The sequence below is a fragment of the Humulus lupulus genome, chromosome 3, assembly GCF_963169125.1.
Source record: "Humulus lupulus chromosome 3, drHumLupu1.1, whole genome shotgun sequence".
Taxonomy (NCBI): Eukaryota; Viridiplantae; Streptophyta; class Magnoliopsida; order Rosales; family Cannabaceae; genus Humulus; species Humulus lupulus.
Genome location: NC_084795.1, coordinates 163,508,759 through 163,534,965, shown reverse-complemented (window position 1 = coordinate 163,534,965; position 26,207 = coordinate 163,508,759). Strand labels below are relative to the sequence as shown.

Below are 26,207 nucleotides of genomic sequence, written 5' to 3'. Positions count from 1 at the left end.
CCAACAATTTCAATATCATCCGCATAACATAAACACCTGATAACATCTAAAACATGATAGAAATATAAAATGAAGATGTTAGAATATCAAGATCAATAATTTAAAATAAAACTTTAAAGATTAATAAACATTAATGATTGAATAAATACTCAAACTTTAAAGATTAACAAACATTAATAAATGAATAAATACCTGAGAGGATTGTGTTATCATTATTACTATGTAAATCAATCAAATTTGGAGATATGAATTGAAATTCATTGAAAATTGAAATTGAAAGAATTTAGAGAGAAGAAAAAAAAAATTAGAGTAGAGGAAAATATGAGATTAATGGAGAATGTTTATAATATATATAGATTTACAAAGAGATATTTATCTATATTTAAATAACATAAATATCTCATTTAAATTTAAAAAATTACATTTATAATTATTATAATCTATAAAATGAATAAAAATATTAGATTAAAGGAGAAAATAGATAGAGTGGTTTGAAAAGTTTTTAGAGTGTCACATCATCACTTTGGTGCTCTCCTTTATATATATATATATATGGGGACCGATTCTATCTCGTGCACGGAACCATTCCGTGAAAAGCAGATAGTCGTTGGATCAAATCCAAGGGCCGGGGTTCAATTGGGCATTAAAAAATTTAGCTGACATTCCCAGCCTTTTGTCAGCAGGGGTAAACAGTGTTTTCACTGTTCACTATGTATTGAATAACTGGTTACCCAATCTCTCACTCTCACTCTCTCCTCTCAGCCAGTCTCAAGCAAAACTCGGCTTCTTTCTTCAAGAAAAACTCATCCTTTCTTCAAAAAAAAAAAAAACACAACCTCTCTCTGTAAAGAAAAACACTCAAACTTCAGTCCATGATCCCCTTATCTGTTGAAGCGAAAACTCAGTACAAAACTCTTTGGTAATTCATTTTTTGGGTATGGTTTAATGGATTCCTCTGCTGTTATGCATTATGATTTGACATTTTGCTTCTTTTACTTGTGTTGGGTGTTAAACAATGAAGGTCTAGATCATGGTTTGTCGGTTTCAAGCTTTGAGCAGGTATAGTTCTTTATCATGATCAGTTATTGTGTTATTTTTTGCTTCTTTAAAACTCAATTCCATGTTAATTTGGTCACTCATTCTCTCGTCATTGAAGCTCAAAACAAGAAGCGAACTCTGTATCTAAAATCTAGAAGACCCACTGCAATTTTTGAAGGTATGATGGATCAGAAAGAATAAGTTGTCTCAGAGAGTGCAAAGGAGAGCATGGAATAGTTGAGTTAATGTATTGATAAAGTTAGTTTCAAAGCCTCTTTTATTTTGATTTTTTAAAAAAAAATATTAAGCGGGAAATGCATGCTGTCTGTTGTTGAATATTGGTTGATTGTAAAGATTTAGTGTTTCATATTTTTGTTTGTGATAGTCATGATCAATTGTTTTTTGTGAGTGATACATTTTTAGGATTAATCTAGGACATTGCCGAGAGAAGCATTTGAGAATTTGTGATACATTGTTAGTCCAAGAAGCTAAATTATAGCATAAAAGCATTCACTTAAAACTCATTTCTCAAATTCCCATTACAATCAAGGGACTCAAAACCAATATAAATATGTGTAGTTGCTAGTTACAATCAAAGCACTCAAAACCAACATAAGATGATCTCAAATGAAGAATGATCAAAAAGCCATGTCCAGACTTAAAATCCCTGCAAACAAAAAGCTATTTACCATGAGAAGAAAGAAAGAATGTCTCTATTTCCTTTTAGAGGCAATGAAACGATATATATATATATTTATATGCATAAAGAAATTGAGAAAGATGATGCCTCAGAACAAGAAATCATGAATATATATGTATAAGCACCAAAATTTAAATCATTTATTGACTATTAATCCAACCAAAAGTAAACATAGATAAAGAACAATAAGACTTTCAAAATAAATATAAACATTTCCATTTTAATTTTCTCTCTTAAGTTGCAAATATAGTTGCCTTCAATTTCATTGACCATAAAAATTCAAATAGTATTAAAACTGAAAATGAACTTAGTACTATTAGTAACAAGAAAAGTCACTCTTGAAACCTTTTGTTGGTTGCTAATTTAATGCATTAAAACACTTTACTTGAACCTGGTTAAGCCCTCGTAACCCATGAACAATAGATATCAATGTCTTTCCAAGTTAGTATCCTAGTGTAATATGAACCTTAATTTCTTACCATGAAACAATGAAACAACTATTGAATAAACTAATAGCTATACATACAAAATGAATAACTAAGAATTGAAACTCATTTTATGAGGACACTTATAGGAAGCCAAAGTTAACCAATATTTAAATAAGCAGCTGTTGTTATTTTCTGGATATAAATATTGTAAGATCAGTGAATCTCACTTTTATTTTTCCATGCTATTTTAGAGTGTACATGTTGAGTGGTAGAGAAATCCATGAGTTAATTTTCCATAACTGTCCCAGACATGGAAATAAAGCACTTTCAGACTCTTAAGGGAACATTCTTTCTTCTCAACTAGTAAGAGTAGAATCATTGTTAATTTTGGTTTTTGTCTAAAACCTTGGAGGTTCGTAATTTAATTTTCATGAGACTAATCATAGTAAGAGATAAGACTTGTTCATTTTTGTAATTGCTGCAGTTGGAATATACATTTCGATAATCGATCGTATTCTTAGATGGAGAATTGTTTGTGAGGGAAAAGTTTTTTGTACCCTTTTTATATACATTTTGTTTCTAGCGTAGCTGTTAGTTCGCACCATTTATTTAATTTTTTGTAATGTACTATCTAGATCGTAGTCGATTATTCTAGATGGTCATTTAGATATGTGGTTTAAATCGGGTTGTGAAGCAAATTTTTAATTTAAAGACTAATTTTTTCATAAATATTTCAACTTGTAATTTAATTTTGAATTTGATAAGTGGTCAAATTTGTGAAAACTGATTATGTACATTGTTTATAGGTTGTTGTGAAGAATATTAACATTATAAATTGATTTCTATTTTGACAGCTACTATTTTCGGGCCGCATTCAAGCAGACTCTACACCATTAAATAAGATTGAACAAGTTTCTACAGAGACATGTACCACCTATTGTATCCAATTGAGAAAGATGCCCCATTACCCCCCCCCCCCCCCCTCCCCCCCCAAAAAAAAATCAACCACCTCGAAGACTGATCGTGTCGAAAAAGTAAGAGAAAAAAGTCTCGATGCAGCATCAGGGGATGAAGGAATATCAAAGGCTGGGGACATCATCACCCGGTGCTTGTTCGAGAGAATTGGTCGAATCATGTCAGTCATGTCACCAAACCAAAAGGAGGAGGCTACAATTACAAGATTTTGTTTTCTAATGACAATTGATGGTCTTAGCACTAATAGTAGCTTAATTCAATGGTTGGTTAAGAACGTTGATACGACCAATAACTAGCTATGCATATATGGCAAGGAGTTCTACATCAACGCTGCTGCCTTTGAAAGGGTGATGAATATAAAAGATGGGGGAACAAAGATTAAAATGACCCGCCCACTTCCTAAAACAGATTTGGTGAACGTTATTGTGGGAAAAGAATGCAGCGTTTGCCTGAGGAAGCTGGAGAAAGGCCTGAAGGAGTCACAATATGCCAATGACCTCTTCTTTGTAAGATTTTCCCTGGCATGCATCGGTAGTATCTTGTGTCCATTGGCCAAAAATAAAGTTAGCACTTCCTACATGAAGGTGTTGCATGATGTTAATTCCATAGCATTGAAAGACTGGGCCACCTTCTACGTGCAGTTCCTTATGGAGTCCATCAGGAAGTTCCAAGTGGGTGGGTACAGATATTTTTCCGGATGCTTAATCTTTCTCCAGGTATCTTATTTGTCTTTTAATTGTTCAAGTTATGACTAATTTTTTTGCACAGGCAGTGTATAGAAACTTACATTTTTTGTTTACTATTTTCTGGTGTAACTCTTCTATTTGGATCACATTGACTACGGTTACGTTGATCGAACCATTCCTTGCATAGATTTCTGGATGGACAGCCAAGTGAAGCGAGTGAAGAAGTGGCTTAAAAAATCTGGAGGATTCCAATTGAACAATGTAATTTTTTTTTCCTTTCTTTATTTTAGTGACATGTTTGTTTGATGTGCTAATCTTGATTATGCCAAAAAATTATGTAGTTATTGCTCAAGATCCCTTTCTTTTTGTTTTATTTTTGCAGATTCCACTTGCTAAGGGGGCCAGGACCGTAGCTGTTGGTACCTCTAAGTCCCCCCTGTTGATGTAGCTGATGATGGGACAAAGCAGTATGTTGACAGTCTAAGGCAAGTTGTAGATGGTCTAAGGTAGGATGCGGGTGCTCTGAAGTAGGACTTTGGCACATTCATGAATGAGTTGACAGAAGTGAGGAAATTCATACTCATTTTACCACAAGAAACATCCGTGAAAGTCCAAGTGGCTTTGTATGCAATGTAGAAGCATTTAGACCAAAAGCTGAGTGAAATAGCTTTATCCATTACAACCAGCCTGGTTGAAGAGCGTACAAAAAAGGAGACTATTGAGGATATCCTTAGGGCTGCTGCGGTTAAAGATTCAGAGTCCACAATGGAGTGTGAGGTAGAGAGTGTTGGAAAAAGATGAAAGAATTTTGAGTTAATAAAAAAAGAGAAAAAGGGATTTAGTGAGAAAAAAAGTGATACAGAGAACACCTAACCTGCGGCTGAGAGGGTAGTGCATGATCTTATGCACATCGATTTTGACGGGGATAGGAGCCCCACAAAATCAAAGTCCCCAAAACAAAAATTACTAGCTCAAACAGGTCCTTATGGTGAGAAAGCCATTGAAGTTTTCTCTAGTTCGGGGGGAATGGTGGTGGGCTATTTTCACCTAGATGTGCCAGTCCTACTTGAGGTGATGAAGCTTGCAAAATGGATGTTCAGCCCATACTTGGAGTGGAGGTATGGAATCCTGCAATTGAGTGTTATGCCATTTCAATTGATAAAATCAATTTAAATACCATCTAGCGGTGTATTAATAATGTGCCTTTATATTTTCTCTGTTTCGTTCATCTCAGCTACACTCTGATGAAGTTTGGCAAGATGAAACTGTTCAGGAGCTCCACGTGGACCTTGATTCCCGAAAGAGACCTTTCTGGTGATGTAAGTTGCAACTACATGTGGATTTTATATTTTCGACGTCATTACTTTGATTATTAACATTTACATTGTGGTTTATTGATTTTAGATCATTACTTGCTTTTCCCGGGTGTTGACACACGAGGAAAGGCAGCGACATGAGGTTCCTGAAACGGCTTCCATTTGGTATATGCCCACTCAAATATCGATAATTCACCGCTAAAGTCCATAATCGCTAATTCAACCCACATTTTATGTTTACTATTTCGTGTTGTATGAGGCAATTTGACAAACGTCGTGAATATAATAGGAGGCATACTTGGGGAAAGGGAGGCCAGTGGAAGATTACGCCATAAGTCAACAATGGACTGATTTCCACTTTGGGCAATTTTCCTTCTATGAACTAGTTTGTATTAAGCCTAACCCTTTAATAAAATTTATTTGTTAAAGTTAACAATATCCCCGCTGCTAAAATGGTGATAATCTAATGAACACCTCACTATCATCTAATTTTGATGTATTCTTAGATGCTTGTACTCGTGTTGGTTACTGAAATTTTCAATCATTGGTTCCTAGTCGTGGTGAATATAATCAATGGTGTGCTGATATTTGAGACCCCCTTGTTGTAGCCAGAAGCAAAACTGTAAGCACGAAAGCCACAAAAGAGATGGTGAGAATATGCCCCAACACCCTTGTCATGGTTATTCCTTTTAAAGGTTTTTTTTTTTAAATTTCTCATGACTACTAAAATTTTTCACTTCAGCTAAGCACTCTTGATCGCCTTTTCAAGTCGGAGATAAAGCAACATAAACAAAATAACTTCCAATTCTCCAACTTCAAAGTTACAATAAAGAGCGGTACACCCCAGCAGGACAATGGGCACGATTGTGGAGTATATGTCATGAAGTTTATGGAGTCCTTCTACAAACGGAAGGAATCCGTGTCTCTGGTATGTAGTTGTTAAAATTAATTATTTGTCTACCTGTGTGTTAACACTAAAATAAACCGTTTTAATCAATGGGTCCTTGCAGTTTGCTCAAGTGGATGAGCGGCTGAAGATAGCATGTCGGCTTGTAATACATGATTGAAATGAGGTGAGGGCGACCGTTTTCACTGACAAAGCAAAATACTACATGCAACAAAGTCCTCTACCCGTAGGTAGCCCTGTCAAGACCCCTTCCGACCCCAGATTTTCAACGAAGAAGCTAAAGTCGAAGAACTCCATTCCCACACGTCTAGTACCAACAAGGACCAGTGGTAGACTGAAGAGAATTAAGTATGATGAATAGTTAATCAAACCATCTATGTTTTTTGGTATTTTCCATGCCCACTTTTCCTTTTCCTGGATGTATTATATCAAGTTAGAAGGGCTTGAGGAATTGTAAAGGAGAACTAGTTTAAGTTTTTGAATAGACATTTTTATTTATTAGGTCCACATACATTTATCTACAATCGGCATTGTAGATCATAAACTCTAAATTTGGCTAGTACGAAGTAGGTATGTTTGTATACTTAGTTAATATGTAATAATTAAGTACTGAATTAATTTGTCTAAAAAAAAGTATATTTCCAAATTAATATTCAAACTTACTATATATCCAATAATTTTTTTCTATTCAAACTCTTATCTATAGATTTAAATTCAGTAGGAGAAGCCACCACAATTGTATCCCTAAACTAGACCATTCGATTGGTCTTTGGTGAAAATATAATAAATACATTATTCGATAACCATTTGATTAGAACAAGTAATGAAAAAAAAATTATCTTCGAAAGTATAGAAGTTATTTCACCTTTCTTTTTACTTTTGGATAAACTAGATGGATCTAGATGTCAGTCGAATTTATTAGCAGATTGTATTTCTCAATTGAATTGACATTTAAATTTATTAGCAGAGTCCAAGAACTTTACTCAGCTAGTTAGATAGTAGTAGTAATAGTAATAGCTAGTAGTACTTATAGTATGTTTATTACTGTGGATTTTGGTTCAAGACGAGACTTAGTTGGAAACTCCTAGCAATAGTTATGGATTTTATAAGTTTAACCTATAGTTTAAGAATATTAATTATAACATAAGGTTTGATTAATATTGCTGGTTATTAATATGATAATTATTATAACCTAAGGTTTAGATAGAACCAATAAGAATATGACACTTGTCATGAGCATGGTTATTCCTAAGAGCCAATAGGATTATGACACTTGTCATATGCATGATTATTAAGGAATTATTATTTTAATGATAAATAAGAGAAATATAAGACCTAGTCTTCACCAGAATCTGTTAGGAGCATGACATTTGTGACAATTTTATTTATTTGTGGATTAGGTTGTTATTTAGATAATTAAATAGATTTTTCGTAACTTTAGGGTACTGAAACTTCCAACCTATTTTTGACTTAGTTATGTTATGAATTTCGAAACATAGTATTTCTCAAAAGTTGTAGATAATTGAATTAGCTTTCTAACAGTATAAAGATGGTCTAAATCGGAGTCCTACATCTCCAGATATGTTGATTTTACTGCAGGTGAGTTTAGAGTTACGAGATTTAGGGAGTTAGAAGTTAGGATTTTATTTGTTTTTATTATTTTTGTTTTTAAAAATCAAGCTTTGACTCCTTAAACCTCTCTATGAACAATTTTACCAAGTCCTAAGCCTTTGATTGAAGAATATTCAAATATTTTCAATTAAATTCATTATTTTTATTCAAAGCCAAAAAGAAGATTTTTATTCCTTGAACTCTATAAATTGGACCTAGCACCAAGCCTTTTCATTCATTCTTCAAGCATTGATCAGAGCCTTCCAGGTGCTATTGAGACTATCGAGTGATAAACACTTGGGTTGGGGTTATAAGCTTAATAAACACTTGAGAAGTAAGGTTATAGTGTATTTCAGTTTCGAGGTATAGTTCGGTCATAGAAGCATTCAAGGTATTCCTAATTCTAGTTCCTTTCTGTATTGATTCTTATAGTTTTTCTACTCAAATCCTAACTCGTATTCTGTATTCTTGGTTAGGCATCTAAGTTCGAACTTAGGGTTTTCGTTGGTAAGTATCGTTTTGATAGTGTAGTTTATTCTTTCCATCTCTTTTCTTTAGTATACTCACCTCTCTATTATAGTTTTTAGGAGTGTTCCAAAGTCCCGATCTTGTTCTCATATTCTGGTATTTTTGGTAAGGAAAATATGGTAGATTTGTATGCTTTTATGTTGTTGATATATGTTTATGTTGTAAGTATGATATGTTTTTAGTTGTTGGATTATTTAGATAACAATCACATAATTTGTTTAGATAATAAATAAATAACTTGTTTAGATAACAAGTCCCAATAGTAGATTCCTTGGGCATATGATTGTTTAGATAACAACCCCATAAATTTATATGACTTGTTTAGATAACTAGCCCTGTAAATTTATGGGCATATGATTGCTTAGCTAGCAAGTCCCAAGAAGTATGATGGCCATTGTAATAGATGTTGTAGTTATATAGTTATATGATTATAGTTTGTAGCTTATAGTTTATGTGTATGTATATGTTCTATGCTTATAGTAGATTTTCCTTGCTTGGCATTAGGCTCACTCCTTTATGTTTTATATGTGCAGGAAAATAGTTATGGCGGCGAGAAGATTCTTGACAGTTTGGGGATGTGTATTGAGGCAGGATGAAATCGGTGGATTTCACGTTCGATTTTAGGATGAAGTTTGTAAGTCTTTTAGCTATGATTTCTATGTATGATTTTTCTGCACTTAATTTTGTAACCAAATTGTTTAAGTTATGTTTTGTTTTATTTTCAAAACAATGGGATCACATATCCTAAGTGAGATTTTTATGTAATTAAACCTTTACTTTATAGTTTTAAATAAAGTTATGGTGTTTTCATATGTACGTTTTCTTAAGATTAGTATAGTAGTTTTTAATGGTCCAAAGTCTAGAATAGTTGGGTCGTTACAGTTGGTATCAGAGAAACGGTTCATTCACATGAAGTTCTCCTCGATACACACGCTCAAGCTTCGAATCTAACCGCCAATGTAAGTGTTTATGTTTATTATGTTTACGTTTATTTTAATAGCCTGATTTTTTTTATGTTAGTTTATTGTTATTTATTTGTTTATTGTTTTAGTTTGCATTTATGATTGTACTTAGTGAAAATCTTTTTCCAAATAAATATCATTGTTATTTTTGAATGACATGTATGAGTTTGATTTTTTTTTTTGCAATCATAATAAATGATAAAATAAATAAATAATGACTAAGTTCAGTGAGGGTGGATACAAATCAATGAACCAAGTTTCTATATTGAGAGTTAGGGGGCCATAGTAGTGGGAACGATTTTACTGATCCCAGCCCTCCCTCAGTATGGTTAACTTTGGAACAACAATGAGTTTCGCGCTTGAGAATTAAGTCATATAGGATAATTAGAAACACACTTAGAAAATAATAAAAATGGCTTTTTTTTTTTTTTTTTTAAAGTTTAGAAACACACCCTAATTATAAAGAAGGCTTACATATTTTTTTTTTCATAAGAAGTCATAATTAATATGTCCGAGTTATGTTTGCTTAGATTAAGTTTTGCCTTAGAACCTATTATGGTAAGTTCTAACATGTTCTCAACTGTTAGAACTTTTGGTGAAAATGTCGCCCAGAAGATCTGCTCGCAACAACGCAATGCCTCAAGCGTCGCTCTTGAAATTTATGAAGCCCCTACAGCTCGCAGAAGGAGGCGTGCAACCAATGCTGCTGCTAATGAAAGAGCGTCGCCGCCGTCGTTGCTGCCGGTTGACAACACTGCAGAAATTGCAAGACTACGACAACAAGTGGAGGAATTACTACAGCAATAGCGACATCAGACTCAGCCTCCACCTCCGCCGCAACCACAGCCTCAGCAAATGGCTCAAGTACCCCATCAAGTAGGTCCTTATGGGGGGTGGCCAATGGCGAACCATGCGCCATACCCAGCTCAGCACATGGAGCCAATCTATGAGCGGTTTCGTAAGAAACACGCTCCAAACTTTGAAGGGACAATAAACCCCTTCGAGGCAGAAGAATGGCTCAGAAATGTAGAGCCGATCCTAGCGCATATGAATCTCAGCAATGCGGACCGCATATCCTGCATTTCTTCCTTGCTCAAGAAAGATGCCAGGATATGGTGGGACTTAGTCCAGCAGACGCATGATGCTGCCACCATGACTTGGACTCAATTTGTGGAGCTGTTCCAAAAAAAGTACTATAATTCGGCTGTACTCGCTTCAAGAGTTGAGGAGTTCGCTGGCCTGAAGCAAGGAAGTTTATCAGTGGCAGAGTATGCTTGGACGTTCGACCGTTTGGCTAAGTTCACACCAGAAATGGTTCCAACCAACTATTTGAGGGTGTCTAAGTTCGTTAGAGGACTTCGATCGAAGATCGAGCTGGGGGTTAAGATCTAGAGACGGCAATAGAAGTAGAAAGGCTGCAGGCTAACGTTAGTAAAGAAGAAGCCAGTAAGCCTGAGCCTAGACAGCAGGGTCAATCTCAGACAAGTCGGAACAACAACCACAACAGCAATAATCAGTCCAGCAACAACAACAACAACAACAACGGTCAGAAATGAAGGCATCCTGACAACAACAGTCCGACAACGATAAAAGGGCACGGACAAATAATGGAGGAAGTAGGTCGGGTTATGTAGAGTACCCGCCATGTGCTAAGTGCCAAAGGAAACATCCTAGGGAATGCCGGGAAAACACCAAAGGATGTTACAACCGTGGTCAAGAGGGACACCGAAAGAAAGAATGTCCTCAGCTCAAGTTAGAAGGGAAAAAGGAAGATAAGATGGTTCCTGCTAGGGTTTTTGCATTAACCCAAGGAGAGGCTGATGCTAGCAATAAGGTGGTCACATGTTAGGTTTCTGTAACGCCCTACTTCCTTAGAGCCGTTACTAAGTGAGTTTAAAAACGTGCTTTCATTTCGCTAATCGAGGTTTTAGATCAAACAGTGTAATTAAACGGTAAACAGAGGAAAAACCTTAGAAATAATAATCTCCATAGAAAATCATAAAAGGTTTACATTCGGGATCCCGAAATACAGTTTAGAAATGTTTACAACATATTAATTAAACCAAGTCGACTAGACGAACAAAATCAGAGTTTATTTACAAGCATCTCCCAAAATCCCCTGGCCGTGGTAGCCAGGCTGGCCAAACATGTACACGCCGCCCCACGCCTGCTATACTCATGGTTGGTTGATCTTCTCTTTACCCTTACCTGCACCACAGAGCATCTGTGAGCCGAAGCCCAGCAAGAAAACCCACAAACAGATAACATATGCAACACATATATCAGACATATAAATAGGCCATCAATTGGCTAAACACATACAGCCTAGCCATCCCAGGCGTTTACCAAGCCCTGGATTTGCGAACCACGCCGTGAGGATATCCCAGGTATCCTTCTAGGGACTCGCCCTGGCAACTCGCACTCCACGTGCTTAACGCTGCTCCCGGCCACTTGCCGTTCTCGGCCTTGCACTCAACGTGCCCAACGCCGTTTCCGGCCCTTTGCCGTTCTCGGTCTACACCGTTCCTGGCTCAAGCCGACCATTCACATCATAATACACATAACATAACAAGCAAGTATAAAATTCTAGCATAATCAGATAAAGGGCTACGCCCCGCAGTTCTAACATATTGGGCTCGGCCCTGCATATCAATCCATTCAAACACACTGGGCTCAGCCCTGCATATCAGTCCGTTCAAACACATTGGGCTCAGTCCTGCACACAAGCTCTATGGGAACAAGGGTTCTCTTACCTGAGTCCCGAGCTCTTCGAGCACCGATGTCCCGAGCACAGTCCTCTAACTGGAGCCTCGCCGAAATCCCTAGTCACAACACATTAACAATATCCAGTCATCAAGTTCTAATCCAATGAATAACTTCGAGCCACAACCCTAACCTCCAGAACCTTGAATTCTATAAATCCGGGTGATAAAATTCATCCCGAGCCTTAACCATTGAATTCCCAAGCCTAAACACCCTTAAAAATGCAAACTGGCACTAAGGGCCGCGACCCCACCCTCAAGAGCCGCGGCAAGCCTCAAAACAGAGGCTAGCACCACATTGACCCCCACACGGGCTGCGGCGCGCCCACCAAGCACTGCGACGCACTTGAATCCTCTCGGCCTCCCATGGTCGCGCACGCACGGGCTGCGGCGCGCCTCTCCTAGGGCCGCGGCCCTCATCACTGAACCCAGAATTTCTATCACTTTCTTGCATTTTTTCCTCAAGTTAACACACTTAAAACTTATCTAACAAGCTCAGATAATTAACACAATCATTTTAGCTCAATCACAACACCAAAACCCCATTGAATCCTACTCCAAATCTCAACTAAAGCACTTAAAACAGATCAAACTCAACCAACATGCAACTCTTACAAACCAGCAGCAAATTTAAGCATAATCCTATAATTAAAACTTACCCCTTGCTTAACTCAATTCTTGAAGTTGATCCTCATTTCCCCAAGCCTCAAGCTCCCAAGTTTCCTCAGCCCAAATCCTTACTTAAGCTAGCTTACACCAAATTCCCTTGAGTTGTTTCTTAGAGAGTGAAAGAGAGAGATGAAAATGGTAAGAGATGCTATCCTTAGTTGGAAATAGAAATATAAGTCGGTTCCCCAAAGCTTCCAATTAATTCCTCTTTTTTGTTTTATTCAGCTTAAGTCTATGTGATTACCTCAAGGCTCGGGGTACCGAAACATCCCCGAGGGCAAAATGGTAAATTTCCCCAGTATTCCCGCCTAGACATTCTATCATCAAATATATCTCCAAATATTTATTTTCATTCCCGATAATCCCATAACACACCTAATACCCAAATTACCCCTCGACTTGCCCCGAGTCGGAATCTCAACCCCGTTGTGACTCTCTGGCTAACCGCTCCCCAGGACTGTCTCGGATCGTGCTGCACGGACATATCACATATATATAACATATATCACATTCATGCCCCTAATATCCAGACGGGGCCCACATGCACATTTAACTCACTAAACATGCGTCACTATCATATATTCACATTAATTCTCCCATTAACACATTAAAGCATAATAAATCATTTATTGCCCTCCAGGCACACTAATCAAGGCCCTAAGCCCGATTAGCAAATTCAGGTTGTTAAAGTTTCTATCCTCAATAATATATGTTATGTATTATTTGATTCGGGAGCCACTCATTCGTATATCTTGTTAGAAATGATAGAAAAACTAGACAAACCTTGTGAAAGATTTAGAACTAGGTTTGTAACCGAGTTGCCTTCAGGCAAAGTAGTTCTATCATCACGGATAGTACGAGGCGTACCGATCAAGATTGAGGACGTAGAACTAGAAGGAGACCTGATAGAACTGGAGATCAAGGACTTCGACGTAATACTAGGCATGGACTGGCTAGCACGGCATGGCGCAACCATCGACTGCAAACACAAGAAGGTGATGTTCGAGATTCCTGACGGCCAGAGACTATGTTTTATGGGACAAGTTTTAAGACTACGTACACCGCTAATATCATCTCTCAAAGCCCAAAGAATGATAGAAAAAGGGTGTTAAGAATTCTTAGCTAGCATCACGGATGTGGTAAAGGAAACACCACTTAAGGTTGGAGACGTCCGTATTGTAAGAGAATTCCAAGAGGTATTTCCCATTGACTTGCCAGGGTTGCCGCCGACTCGGGAAATTGACTTCACGATAGAATTAGTACCAGGCACCGAGCCATTGGCCATGGGGAGCACCGGTGCTATTCATGAAGAAAAAGGACGGAAGTATGCGAATGTGCATAGACTACCGCGAGTTGAATAAGGTAACAATCAAGAATAATTACCCGCTACCCCGGATTGACAATTTGTTTGATCAACTCCAAGGTGCGACCGTATTTTCAAATATTGATTTACGGTCCGGGTACCATAAGCTCAAGGTGCGGGGAGAAGATATTCCTAAGACAACTTTTAGAACTCGTTATGGGCATTACGAGTTCTTAGTTTGTCTTTCGGTCTTACCAACGCTCCAGTCGCGTTTATGGACTTGATTTATAGGGTCTTCAAGGACTACTTAGATAAATTCATCGTAGTGTTCATCGACGACATCTTAGTATACTCCAAGGATGAAGAAGAGCACGAGGAACATTTGAGATTGATTTTGTCATGACTAAAGGAGCATCAACTCTACGCCAAGTTCAAGAAATGCGAGTTTTGGCTTTCGCAAGTGGCATTCCTCGGGCACATTATATCCAAGGATGGAGTTGCAGTAGACCTATCAAAGGTAGAGGCTATGAAGGATTGGCCAATACCAAAGAATGCATCCGAAGTAAGGAGTTTTCTGGGATTAGCAGGTTGTTATAGGAGGTTTGTAGAAGGCATTTCTAAGATAGCCACTCTACTCACCAACTTGACCCGGAAACATCAAAGATTCAACTAGAATGATAGAAGCAAAGAAAGCTTCCAGTTGTTTAAGGACAAGCTTTGCTCAGCACCAGTACTATGTGTATCGACACCCAACGATAAGTTCGTAGTCTACTGCGATGTGTCGAAGCAAGGGTTGGATTGCGTGTTGATGCAGAATGACAAGGTGATAGCCTACGCCTCAAGACAGCTGAAGGAGTACGAACAATGTTATTCAACGCATGATATGGAGTTGGCAGTGGTGTCTTTGCGTTGAAAATATGGCGCCATTATCTTTACGAAGAACGATGCGAGATTTATACGGACCACAAAAGTTTAAAGTACTTCTTCACTCAGAAGGAGCTCAACATGAGGCAGCGCAGGTGGTTAGAGCTAGTGAAGGATTACGAATACGAAATCTTATATCACCCGGGAAAGGCAAACATAATGCCGATGCACTAAGTAGGAGGAGTTATGGAAGTTTAGCAGCACTAGCCGAAATGGGAAAGATGCTACAACAATAGCTGATTAGAGCCGGAATAGAAATAGTTGTCGGTAAGCTGGCTAATTTGTCTATCCAGTCAAATCTGCTAGAAGATATCCGGATTGGGCAAGGGCATGACGACACACTAGCGACACATATGGATGTAGTCAGAGAAGGCAAGGCCACAGATTTCTCAATATCAAGTCAAAAAGTATTGAGATATAAGGATCGAGTATGCGTGCCAGATAATCAAGGGATTAAGATGGGGATTCTAGAAGATGCGCACAGTACCCCGTACTCAGTTCACCTAGGATCGACCAAGATGACTCACGACATCAGGGAAATCTATTGGTGGCCAGGGATGAAGAAGGACATAGCAGAATTTGTGTCTAAGTGTCTAGTATGCCAGCAAGTGAAAGCAGAACATCAGCGGCCTGCAGGTTTATTGCAACTGCTTAGCGTACCAGAATGGAAATGGGACGATATAGCTATGGATTTCGTGACGGGTTTGCCACGAACGAATAAGCAGCATGATTCAGCTTGGGTAGTAATAGATAGATTAACCAAGTCAGTTCATTTCCTGTCTATTAAGACTTCGTACACAGTAGATCAATACGCAGACATTTAAGTCCAAGAAATAGTACGACTGCATAGAATCTCTAAGACAATAGTATTCGATAGAGGATCGGTGTTTACATCGAGATCTTTGAGTAAGTATTTGCCGCTGATAGAATTCTCCTACAACAATAGCTACCAGTCAACAATCAGGATGGCACCCTACAAGCTACTTTATGGAAGAAGGGTCGACCTCCGATGCTTTATGACGAGGTAGGAGAAAGGCAACTACTTGGAACTGAAGCTATTAGAGGAGCTCAGGATGTAGTAGCGCTGATTAGAAAGCGTATGCTCGCTGCTCAAAGCCGTTAGAAAAGTTATGCGGATGCCAAGCGGCGTGATGTGGAATTCAAAGTCGGAGATCAAGTCTTCTTAAGGATATCTCCTATGAAAGGTATGAAGCGGTTTGGGAAGAAAGACAAACTTAGTCCCCGATTTATAGGTCCTTTTGAGATATTGGACAAAGTGGGAGCAGTTGCGTATAGATTAGCCCTACCGCCAGCCCTAGCAGATAGTCACAACGTGTTCCACATCTCAATGCTACGAAAGTATGTGTCAGACCCATCTCACGTCCTCAAGTACGATACGATAGCACTCCAGAAAGACTTGAGTTACGAGGAATGACCGGTTAGCATCCTAGATAGAGGGATGAAGCAGTTACGGTCAAAGAGTATTCCGATAGTCAAAGTCCTATGGAGTAATAGTTCTGAACGAGAGGCAACGTGGGAGTTGGAGGAGGACATGCAAGGACGGTATCCGAAATTATTTGGTAAGTAAATTTCGAGAACGAAATTCTTTTTAGTAGGGGAGGATTGTAGAGTCTAAGAACTTTAGTTAGCTAGTTAGATAGTAGTAGTAATAGCTAGTAGTAGTTATAGTATGTTTATTACTGTGGATTTTGGTTCAAGACGAGACTTAGTTGGAAACTCCTAGCAATAGTTATGGATTTTATAAGTTTAACCTATAGTTTAAGAATATTAATTATAACATAAGGTTTGATTAATATTGCTGGTTATTAATATGATAATTATTATAACCTAAGGTTTAGATAGAACCAATAAGAATATGACACTTGTCATGAGCATGGTTATTCCTAAGAGCCAATAGGATTATGACACTTGTCATATGCATGATTATTAAGGAATTATTATTTTAATGATAAATAAGAGAAATATAAGACCTAGTCTTCACCAGAATCTGTTAGGAGCATGACATTTGTGACAATTTTATTTATTTGTGGATTAGGTTGTTATTTAGATAATTAAATAGATTTTTCGTAACTTTAGGGTACTGAAACTTCCAACCTATTTTTGACTTAGTTATGTTATGAATTTCGAAACATAGTATTTCTCAAAAGTTGTAGATAATTGAATTAGCTTTCTAACAGTATAAAGATGGTCTAAATCAGAGTCCTACATCTCCAGATATGTTGATTTTACTGCAGGTGAGTTTAGAGTTACGAGATTTAGGGAGTTAGAAGTTAGGATTTTATTTGTTTTTATTATTTTTGTTTTTAAAAATCAAGCTTTGACTCCTTAAACCTCTCTATGAACAATTTTACCAAGTCCTAAGCCTTTGATTGAAGAATATTCAAATATTTTCAATTAAATTCATTATTTTTATTCAAAGCCAAAAAGAAGATTTTTATTCCTTGAACTCTATAAATTGGACCTAGCACCAAGCCTTTTCATTCATTCTTCAAGCATTGATCAGAGCCTTCCAGGTGCTATTGAGACTATCGAGTGATAAACACTTGGGTTGGAGTTATAATCTTAATCATTATAAGCTTAATAAACACTTGGGAAGTAAGTTTATAGTGTATTTCGGTTTCGAGGTATAGTTTGGTCATAGAAGCATTCAAAGTATTCCTAATTCTAGTTCCTTTCTGTATTGATTCTTATAGTTTTTCTACTCAAATCCTAACTCGTATTCTTTATTCTTGGTTAGGCATCTAAGCTCTTCGAACTTAAGGTTTTCGTTAGTAAGTATCGTTTCGATGGTGTAGTTTATTCTTTCCATCTCTTTTCTTTAGTATACTCACCTCTCTATTATGATTTTTAGGAGTGTTCCAAAGTCCCGATCTTGTTCTCATATTCCGGTATTTTTGGTAAGGAAAATATGGTAGATTTGTATGCTTTTATGTTGTTGATATATGTTTATGTTGTAAGTATTATATGTTTTTAGTTGTTGGATTGTTTAGATAACAATCACATAATTTGTTTAGATAACAAATAAATAACTTGTTTAGATAACAAGCCCCAATAGTAGATTCTTTGGGCATATGATTGTTTAGATAACAGCCCCATAAATTTATATGACTTGTTTAGATAACTAGCCCCATAAATTTATGGGCATGTGATTGCTTAGCTAGCAAGTCCCAAGAAGTATGATGGTCATTGTAATAGATGTTGTAGTTACATAGTTATATGATTATAGTTTACAGTTTATAGTTTATAGCTTATAGTTTATGTGTATGTATATATTCCATGCTTATAGTAGATTTTCCTTGCTGGGCATTAGGCTCACTCCTTTATGTTTTATATGTGCAGGAAAATAGTTATGGCAGCAGGAAGATTCTTGGCAGTTTGGAGATGTGTATTGAGACAGGATGGAATTGGTGGATTGCGCGTTCGATTTGAGGATGAAGTTTTTAAGTCTTTTAGCTATGATTTCTATGTATTATTTTTCCGCACTTAATTTTGTAACCATATTGTTTAAGTTATGTTTCGTTTTATTTTCAAAACAATGGGATCCCATATCCTAAGTGAGATTTTTATGTATTTAAACCTTTACTTTACAGTTTTAAATAAAGTTATGGTGTTTTCATATGTATGTTTTCTTAAGATTAGCATAGTAGTTATTAATGGTCCAATGTCTAAAATAATTGGGTCGTTACATACATCTTTGCAATCCTTAAAGACCTCCTCCAATTCGCTTGACAAAATTCTGTTAGTGCCTTCGAAGTACAGCTCCACTATTCTTCCACTTTTTAAAGTTAGCTTCTCATATTTCTTAGTGTTTGGTGCTTCGAAAGACACCCCAGTGATCATCGCAAACTCCATTGTCCTGAACTGGAGCCGTTCACATCCGATATGAAACTGTACCTCATGCACCTTGTTCGATGGTGTCTTTCTCATAAGCAGCCCATGTATCAGTGTCCTTGAAAATTTGAATTGTGGTGTTGTGAAAAACTGCTTAAATATTGACTTGTTAGCCCTCTCAAGAAGATTATGTTCATTAAACTTGTCTTTCAACTTCTGCAGCACCGATGTTCCTCAGTAGGTGATCCGGCCCGGAAACTGGTCCTCCACGAGAATTATGAGGTCTGATATCCGAGAAATAAGCAACAACCATATCAATCAGAATATGTATTTGCTTCAGTTGAATTTGAAAACTATTTAAATTTTTTTAAGCAAATATTATATGATCTTTATTTTTAATTTGTCAAAGCAAATTTTAAAATTAGTACATCAATTAAATGTATAATAATAGTACACCAACATCAGTTTTTGTTTTTTTTTTCAATTAAAGTTACATTTTCTAAAATTAACTAGACCACATTAGTCCAACAATGTCATCTAATATTTTCCATCTGAATCATATAAACTAGATTGAAATTAATCTCTAGTGTCGTTGAAATTTCTTATTCATCAAACAAGGTGCTGGTTTTCTGTTCTTAAATATGCAAACTACAAAGTCCAATTTATTTTGTGAGAGTAGTTAAAAGGCAACAGAGAGGTTCAAGGAAAATCAAAGTGTATCAAACAACAAAGAAAATGGTATCTAACAACAATAATTCATAAAAAGAGTATCATTACATGATTAAATTTGACGTGAGAGTTGCTTGGAATATGCAAAATTGTTTCATTATATCTAAAAGAGTCGATTGTTAAGATGTGGAAAAGGAAAAGCATTTATACGGCATAGGCTGTGAAGAGATGAATCTAAGTAGAAAATTGCAAATCAACTTCTCATAAATAGATTCCCTTCAGAATAAAATAAGTCTGTTGACTAAGCTACATGATGTTCGATTTCACTATTGACCAGTGATGATAGTTATATTTCAAAGATCTCAAATCATCTTTTTTGAATTGGTGTGGCTTTAATTCTTGTATATGGTCCCAAGCTTATTAGAATGATCCATTGGTTAATAAGTTGAACACACCATCATTAACCAAACTCCAACTAATCTCTTTTACAGTGAAAAAATATTAATATCCAAATCTTAATAGTTCTTAAGTATTAGCTTCAAATGTCTTACTCAAAGACTACATAATTTGTTGCTTATCAGACAATTGAAAGGTGTTAAAAACTCTTTAAAAAGCTATTGATAACACTTTAAATTGAAAAGGGGAATGATGTAACTTGTTAGCTAGCTCCTAAATTGTTAACTTTATGTTCATTTGATTGCCACCAAAATTGGTAATTGTAGCATTATAATATGTCATAGACACATGAAAGGCCTATTAATTCATTATAATATGCAATATTTTTTGTCTTTTAACTTGGTAGTAAACCAATTAAACAAATGTCAGTAAGATTCTTCTATTTATGTTTTGACTTTCAGATTTTGCATGAATCATAACTTGTATAGACTTTCAAATATTGCATTGTGAAAGCTAATAGCTAACAAATGATGTCATAGTAAATCAGAGCTTCCAAAGACATCTGCATGAAAAAAGAGAAAGAGAACACCAACCTCATTGATATCGTATTTTGACTTAAATCATGAATTTCTGATGCCACATATTACTTCAATTTTTACTAATTCAAGTGGGCTCTACCATCATAATCTATAACACGACCAAAAAGAAAAAAAAAAGGCAAATAATTATAATTAACTGGGAAAATTATCATTGCAATACTATGAGATGAGTTATCAACAACTACAACTATAGGTGTAGTCTGAAAAACCACGCACACTTATTACAGTAAAGAGAAATCACAAAATGAAATTAAAAGGGAAAAAATCACGGTTTAAAGTTCAAATGAGGCAATATTCACTAATTTTTAAGATTATATACATACATTTAACAACCATTTATTGTATTCTTTCAAATCAGCGGAGAAAAAAAGAGCTCACCTCAGACATTTGATGAAGCAACGACGGAGGAAGACAGCGAAGAGATGTGATGGTGTGGGTGTGGACTGTGATGAAGGATTGGGGGTGGTAAGTCGATTCCTCTGTAGTCGGTTGTTGAAGAAAGGGGAGAAAAAAGAGGAATTTGGTTTTGGATAAAATTTCAAGAAAGAGAGAAAGCGTGAATTTTTCATTTTCTTTTTTACTTCATAAAATTTGAATTGGTATTTGGATCTTGTTTTAAAAAAATAATCAACCAATCACTTATTTTGATGGGTTTACTTATTTTATGTTTTCAAAATCATAAAATCATTTCCAAATCATCTACCAATCATGTCCTAAAAATATTGGTTTCACTTTTCTAGCATAAAATTGAAATTAGTGTTTGTATTGAGTTTTTTAAAATAGACAACCAATCACATATTTATATACAGCCCTACTTGTTTAATGTTTTCAAAAACATAAGATTCACTTTGGATCACATACTAATCTGGGCCTATTTTTTTGCTCCAAAATAATTGATAAATATTTTTTTATAAATGGAAGGGGGTCAAATATAATGATTGCAAGATAAAAATAAAAATTTAATTTGTATTTATTTATGTACGTCCTAAATATCAGCACGTACTTTGTTGAGATAGCTCGGGAAAAGCGAACTAACAAAAAGTCATAAGCAATACGCCACGTGTTCACCATTCATCTGGGAAAATTTGGTACGATCCCCTAGACGAATAGCTCGAACTGATGAATCATTTAGTAGCTTATCACCTGGAACCATTGTATAAACATGGCACCAAAAGACACAAGCTAGATTTACATTAAGCTCCTGGTACCTCAAAGGCCTGACATACCCCAGGGTCTTTGTAAAGTTGACCACGTAATATAAACGTGCCTATAACAGACATCACGTGTCTGTTTAATTCCTGAATTTCCGGATACGTAATTTAAATGTGCGTGATCAGACATTACACACCTGATTAAGGCCATGCGGCCCATTACCTTTTTTATCTGGTTGATTAGACCACACCTCAGTGTAAAATTTAGATATTAATCATCAATGTCACTGGAATGATGTGAAGGATCAAGAGATCACGGGATGACCCCAATACCTACCCAGAGATCATTCTCCTATAAATACCAGGATCTTGGGTAGTGCAAGGGGTGGAATTCTTTCTGTAATGCAAATACTCTGTAAAAATAGCAAGAGAGAGAAAAAATAATAATATTGACTCGTGGACTAGGGGGATTTTAACTTCCGAACCACGTAAAAAGGAGTGATCATTTTTGTCTTCGTAGTTGGCTTCCAACATCCTTGAATATTATCATTTTCTTATTACGGTTTATCATTAAGTACTAATCCATCCTAGTTATTCATATAATTCACTGTTGGCAAAAAATCCCGTAAACAATTTAGTATACAATTTATATTTCACAATATTTTATTTTAAATTGGTATACAATAAGCATTTTACATTAAATGGATTTAGTTTTATACATGAATTATTATTTCTTTTAAAACAAAAAACATGACATAGTATATTATGATTTATTAATAATGAATGAGATGACTATGGAGTTTCAATTTTTTTTAATTTGGTTAAATCTTTTATTGCATCTTCCCTTATATTGGCCAATAATTTAATTTTGTTTGTAATTTTTTTATATCTTCAAAATAAAATAAAATCAATGTCAATTTACCGAGTGTTTGGGTAAACACTAAAAAGTTTTGAATACTGAATTTCCAATGTATTTTTGGGTTGGTTTTAGAAGACCTTTTTAAGAAACAACTTTTTAAATTAGATTTTTTTTCTGAATATATTAATATTAATAAAAGCTTATTTTTTATAAAATAAATTCCCAATTTTATTTATTATTTAGTGATTTTCTATTAGATATGATAGCACTTTATTTTAACAATAACATAAGTATAACTTCACTTCTATTTAAATTCTTAATTGTTTTTATTGATAATTTTTTAAACATGATTAAGTTATAGTTCTTTACATATTGTCTACACGAGTAACATACTACACTTTAATAACAAAATAATTAAATAATATGTAATGAATATTATTCACATATACCCTATACTTTAATTTATTACTACTGCAAGGTATATAATATTACAATCTGTTCTTTACTTGAAAAATGAACTTAATAGAAAATATCGTGTAAGTATTTAATTCCACCCAAGTAATAATATCAAATTGTTGCTAATTGTGCTACTTGAAAATTTGACCAATCTCAAAGGATCTAGGCTCCTGTCGAAATTTTTGGCAGATTGCATAATATCACACTTGAAATTTCTACCAATATCGATGTGACAAGACAACAGTCGATTTTTTAAGCAGAGTGCTTTTCTGTGTTACTTGTAGCCCTTAGTATATAACCAACATACTGATTTTGCATTTTTTTCTTTTCCTGTGTAACACTCAAGTGCAAATATTTAAATTAAAAAATCTTAAATTTGACCCAACCACCATCTCTATCTTGTTTATAGGAAAATCACAATTTACTTATTTTAGGTTAAAAATAATGAAACCATGTACTAATATCATTATAAGGTTAACAAATGATTAAAATTCAATGATTTATAATTATTTTTTATTTAAGCAACCCCTATGGAATAAAGTTTGAAATTATGTCTTTATAGAGAGTTAATTAAAATTTTCATATACATGTTAATCCTACACTTTACCCCAATATATCCCCATAATTTACATGTGACTCATTGAAAACCAACAAAAATTCGACACAGCAAAATACCATCACCAAAAATTTATCATAGAGTTCCATGTAAATTATAGATATTAAAACATTAAGCAAACATACTAAATTTGGAACATACCAAGTAATCATAATTCTAATTCTTTGTGGAGAAGTCATTAGTTACAACTAACACAAACATTATGAAGATAGAAGTGAAGCCCAAGATTAAGAATACTAGAAATATCTTATCAGTCTTTACTGTGTTGTTGTTTGTGTTAAGTTTGTCAGTTTCCAACCTTTCAATTCTCTCCAGCATAGCAGGTATAATTTCTTTCGACATTGGACATATCGATGGATCTTTCCATCTAAGAAACCCACAACATGGATATGGTGAAGTGTTGAGGTATCAATCAGTACAACAACGCATTATAATACGTACAAGCAAAAATGCGATCATTCCTGTATGAGAAATCAAGAAAAGAAGTTGACATTATTTACATGCATAGTTGGTGCATCCAAAGAATCTTCTTCTAGAATTTACTGGACTCCAGCAAACTTTCAAAGCTGCCGGTTTCCCACATTTGCACAATGGATTATCATACTCATCAATGGCCGTGTTCGAGTCAACATCCACAGTGTTAGTGTAATTTTGATTACGACTATTACCAGTTCCAATATGACCACTCATTTTCATGTTCATTGTTTGAATCCTTTTGACGTAAGCTTTTTGTACATAACAAAATTTGGTGGAGAGTTTTTCAATAGAGGCACTTGTATTTTGTTCCTTAAACAAAACTAGGCAAAAGAGTCTAATCCACAACTATCCATGCCATGCTTGTGATATGGGACCTAGTATGTGAAATGAATTGATGAATCCATAGATTTAGGCCATGCTTGTGACGTGGGTGCTAGTTTGTTTAAAGAATGTTTAAAAATTATTGGCATACGTGTGAGGTGACTCCACCCTGTGAAATGGATTGATGTGCCATTTAAGAAGACAACTCACAAGTGAAGTCCAATGCACAACTTCAATAGTGAAAAGTACTACAAATAGTGCAAAGAAATTTATACATAGTTAGACGAGATTGGTACCATGTCATGGAAAAAATTACCAACACAACATATTTAAGTTTTTATTTAATAAGTAACCATTTCGTATGGGTCCCAAAAATTTCAAAGGGACTTGTTTTGTTTGAATTTTTTATAATAAAAAATCTTTTTATAGTAAACAAAGAAGGTGAATACATCATCGAAATTAGTTCATGGAAAAGAATAGAAAAAGAAGTAAGAGAAGAAAGAGAGGAAATAGAGAGAGGTCAAGAAGAAAGAGAGAGATAGATCTAAAATAGTCTAAAGTATTCTTTTTATAGTGATAAAGTTGTGAAAATAATTTTCTAGATGTTTCCATTTGTTACTTGATAATGCTCCAAAATATCTTTATTTGAATTTCAAATTCTGTACCTCTAGCTTGCGTAATCTTGTAGGTCAAATATCACCATGTAAACGTCTGAATTTGACTTTTCATGTGAAACAAGTTTTTGAAGGTCTTTGAATAACCTTTCCAACCAAGAACACATAAATCGGATAAGTGAGTTAGGAGATATGATCAAAATATCGAAACTATCTCAGATACAAAATATCTAAGATTTTTCCAACAATTTAAGTTTGAATTCTCCTTTACTTCTCCAATCAATTCAAATAAATATCTTTTTTATTTTTTATCTTGATTGAAGATAATATTTTAAATAAATTTTAAAATATTTCTCAAATATCCATTTAACAAATGACAACCTGAAAAATACAACAACCACACATAAAAAGTGTTGGAAAAACTTATACAGGATCTTTATTTATTTTCATGTAGATCTAATATTAAACAAATTAATATGAGATAACCTAGAACATGTTTCTAAAATTGAATTCAAAGAGAAACAAAGACAAGAATACTTACAGTATATGCAGCGGAATGAAAGAGTCCTTCGTTCAGTTTCTCTAACTCTTGTATCCTCTCTGTCGAAGAGTATTATCAAGAAACTGAACCGATCTTCTATTTTCTTCACAGTCTTCGAATGTATCCATAGAATCACCTAGACTAGTGTGAGAAATTCTCAACACATGAGATAGATATAGAGAGAAGAAGAGAAAATAACAAAGAGGCTTAGAAAATGACTTGTGTTTAGAGAGAATCTAAAACTATCAGAAAATCTGACTTGTGACTTATCAAACTTATGTTTTGACTTCTCTCTAAGCACTCATTTTATAGACTCAATTAGACCATTTAATTTAATTAAAAAATCAATAAAATAATAGCCAATTTGAAGCCCTAGGTCGAAATTATTATGGGATTTAGGCCCGTGAAATTTCCCATTTGATTAAAAGCACATTGGACATAAAAACAAGGCCTGTATTATTTTCTATTGATTTAATTAATTAAATAATCCTTTGAATCCTTTATCAAATTAATTATTTATAATTTGAACCTTGATTTAAACTTATTTATTAATTTAGATACCAATTTATCTTAACTAATAAATCTGACATAATTTCCCTTTTCTTCTAAAAAATACATAACTCTTAAAACTATCCAAAATTGACCTGATCAACTTTGATAATTCTAATTGATAAGTAAATTGATTAATTGAGACTATCTAGATGATTTTATCCAAGGTACAATGGGGACCATGGGCCTATGAAATCAAGTTCCAATAAGTTATCATAAATCTAACAAATAAATTTACTAACTTATTAATTCCTTGTGACTCCACTATAGACTCGGAATTGCACTCTTGAATTCATAG

The 26,207-nt window shown here is 35.0% G+C and overlaps 1 long non-coding RNA gene across 1 annotated transcript; it reads right to left on the bottom strand.

Moving 5' to 3' along the window:
* Positions 1 to 1,524: 1,524 nt before the first annotated feature.
* Positions 1,525 to 20,888, bottom strand: LOC133821431 (uncharacterized). The gene is made up of 4 exons (XR_009887569.1): positions 20,704 to 20,888; positions 20,320 to 20,413; positions 18,521 to 18,945; positions 1,525 to 1,705 (listed from the first exon to the last, which is right to left on the bottom strand). It is a non-coding gene; the product is annotated as an uncharacterized LOC133821431 (long non-coding RNA).
* Between the last annotated feature and the right edge of the window lie 5,319 nt (positions 20,889 to 26,207).